This window comes from Squalius cephalus (assembly GCF_949319135.1).
Source record: "Squalius cephalus genome assembly, chromosome: 1".
NCBI classification, from domain to species: domain Eukaryota; kingdom Metazoa; phylum Chordata; class Actinopteri; order Cypriniformes; family Leuciscidae; genus Squalius; species Squalius cephalus.
Genome location: NC_137122.1, coordinates 51,153,808 through 51,157,180, shown reverse-complemented (window position 1 = coordinate 51,157,180; position 3,373 = coordinate 51,153,808). Strand labels below are relative to the sequence as shown.

General features: G+C 40.5%; 1 long non-coding RNA gene across 1 annotated transcript; it reads right to left on the bottom strand.

Annotated features, from left to right (window-relative positions):
- Window positions 1–1,425: 1,425 nt before the first annotated feature.
- On the bottom strand, window positions 1,426–2,681 carry LOC307167497. Its single transcript, XR_013822800.1, has 3 exons — window positions 2,432–2,681; window positions 1,965–2,096; window positions 1,426–1,505 (listed from the first exon to the last, which is right to left on the bottom strand). It is a non-coding gene; the product is annotated as an uncharacterized lncRNA (long non-coding RNA).
- Between the last annotated feature and the right edge of the window lie 692 nt (window positions 2,682–3,373).

Sequence of the window (3,373 nt, the reverse complement as noted above, 5' to 3'; positions counted from 1 at the left end):
TTTTGTACTTTCACTCCCATATGGACCCCATTGAAAACAAGATGGCCTATCTCAAGGGGCTGTCCTTAATGAAGTAGAAATTGCAACGTTACAACTCAGTGTGGTCTTAACGAGGGTAACACGGCTCAGCTTTTATCAATGTCTGTGATTGCTGGCTGGTCTATTTATGAAGGCTTGTTAAAAAATAAAATAACAAACATGATTCCTGCACGATCCAATCTGTAGCGTCTCAATAATTCCCTGTCATCCAGTGTTTGCAGGACATCTCTCCTGCCTCCTCTGTTGGCCATTTTGTGCAGCTGCTTAGGGGAACTCCTAAGCCACTAAAAGTCCTCTTCCCTGCTCTTAGCAGATCTCGCCTTAGGAGCCCTTTTAAGCGCTAGGAATCTTGAGGAATAGCTTTTATATTAACTGGGATTTTCGTGTCACTTTTAGGGGAAATTCTAAGAAAACGTCATGACTCTGAGAATTTTCTTAGAATTTGGCCGCTAGGAGCCACTTTTTGCACAAAAATTCTTTAGGGATACGGGCCCTGAATTCTTTGTTAAATCCAATCTGACTTAGTCGCTATTGTGTCCATGTGCTGTCCTAACAATGATTTGAACTTATCACTTGATTTATCAGTGGTTGGGGAATTAACGTAGCTTTTCTTTTAACCTTTGTGATGTTTTCCTGACAGTACTTCCCTGACAAAGAGGATAAACCTCAACATGAACTGTAAAAGCTGTTAACCTTCCCTGATTGAGCAGAGGATAAATTTTCCCTTACTATACAGAGAATGACTCTCTGGCATTGCAGAGGATAACATTAAAAGAACCTTCCCTGATTAGACAGGATAAACCAACTTCCTTGACTATACAGAGGAAGAAACACTTCTCTGTTGACACAGAGGATAACCACATGTATTCACAGAAATGGAGAAGTATTTTGTTGTACCAAAAACTCCAATCAAGCAAAAACACTTCATTAAACAAGATTTATTTGGTGATAAACAGGGAACATTCAAAACAAAGTACTGAAATAATCTGTAAGAGAACTCGCCAAAATCAATGTCACGATTTACATTGGACATCGCGACCGCTTTGGTGATCGTGACCGTGACCGTTTTGGTGATCGTGACTTCTTTGGTGATCGTGACCGCTTTGGTGATCGTGACCGTGACCGCTTTGGTGATCGCGACCGCTCTGGTGATCGTGACCACTCGTGACCATCATGACCACAGTGACCATCGTGTTCATCGTGATCGTCTTGGCCATCGTGTTCATCGTGACCGCCGTGGCCATCGTGTTCATCGTGGCCATCGTGTTCATCGTGACCGCCGTGGCCATCATGTTCATCGTGGCCATCAGGCCCACTCAGCGGTTCGGCCGCAGGCTTCACTGCAGGCTTTGGCGGTTCGGCCGCAGGCTTCACTGCAGGCTTTATGGCAGGCTTCACTGCAGGCTTTATGGCAGGCTTCACTGCAGGCTTCACAGCAGGCTTTGGCGGTTCGGCCGCAGGCTTCACTGCAGGGATACAGATAGTCATCTTTAGTCAGTCCTTTCAGTGGCATTCAGCACAAAACTTAAATCATGAATAACAAGTGTTACAGAGTGAATTGCATTTTAAATAAACATCATCTTTATTAATTTTGTAAAGCTATTCTGTGAAACTGTGCTATATGTGCTAAATTTAAAGTATTTGTCAAGGAGCAGGATATGACAACAGAATTATAAAAGACACACCGGGGGGATTCAGCATCACTGAATGCTGAAGGTCTCATTTACTGTTTGAATAATAATAATTATATATACACATATATATATATATATATATATATATTCAGTCTTTCTATTTCATGTTTAGTTCAACGAGTTACTTGTAGTTTCTTTGCAATTATTTGTGAAGTTTACTAGCAACGTCTGAGTGAAAATTCAGCGTTTCTTTTGGGAAACCTCTAGCATCCATCATTGATTGAAACTCACTGAAAACAGGCGGCACACACGCGGGCCCACAGGGAAATTGACAGCATTTATGTCCTCCAGAGCAGTCTCTATCAGAAGTACATCCTCGTTGAGACGGCACGACCGTCAGCGTCGCCGGACACTGACCGGAATCTACAGAAGAGGATCGTTAAAAGGGACCAGGGAGTGTTGCAACGGTTTCAGTATTTAGAAGTCAGGGGTTTTGAAATATAGGTCTCAAACTTGAAAATATGCATGTATTTATCTGCTTAAAAATCAAGAATAAGTTCCATTTATCACTAAACTGTCAATCAGTTTAAAGACAGAGTAGTGGGGTGTGTAATATAAGCACAATGCAGATAGAAGACATAGACAGTTAATGTGTTTTCCATGAATTGACTATTGCAACTAAATGTACTGTAGCTTCATGTTCAAAAGAAGTCATATTTTGTAAATCACTTCTGTGTAATGAAGCTAAAAGATCTCACCTGCAACTCCAGCGAGTGTTGTGCACAAACATGCAGACAGGCACAATAAAACAACTCTTAACGAGCAGTACACTCGAGCTGTCATCCTCTCGACCTGTGATCTCACAATGAGCTCTGCTGGAAAACACGCTGAATTAGTCAGTCAGGAGGAACAGTGAGGCACACAAAACTACACTGAAAACATGTGCTGCTGAATCCCGCAACATAAATCGTTTAATAAGAGTTTCTGAAAACACGTTTTTAAAGATTCAAGGAGGTCAGGGTAATTCCAACCCTGATCAAACACACCTGCCTGTAACTTCCTAGTAGCCTCATCTTGAAGACCTTGATTAGCTTGTTCAGGTGTGTTTGATTAGGTTTGGAGGAGCGGAGCACTGCGTTCACACCAGATATCGTAATAATAACCGTAATTAGTATTGTGAATAATGCCTTATCCAAAAACCCACAATTGCGGTCTTTGCACTTGACCACTTGTCTACTTGCATGACGTATTTCCTCTATTTGGCCCAAGTGTTCAAGTAGGCCTAAAGACTGCAAGTGTAGAACTTTTGATTACTCAATTGGACACACTTATAGTCTCGCAAAAAAATACAAGTGTTTACATAGCTTTTATTTATTATTTTCAATGCTTTGCATTTAAAAGACAAACAAAAAAACAACAACAACAACTTATGTCTGTTCAGTAGGCCTAGTCGCTATGTAACTAACAGAAAATGCCAATTTAAAATTGTAATGCTTCTAATTGAGTGATAAAAACAGTTGCAAATGTTAGGGTTAGGGGTATGGGTAGGGTTTTATCACTTAGGGTTAAGTGATAAAAACAGTTGCGAATGTTGTACAAAATAGGCCTACACATACCATACTCATCTTTGCACCAATAAAATGTGCAACACGTTATGTTTTTACTACCAAATTATATGTATCTAATTAATTTACATTATA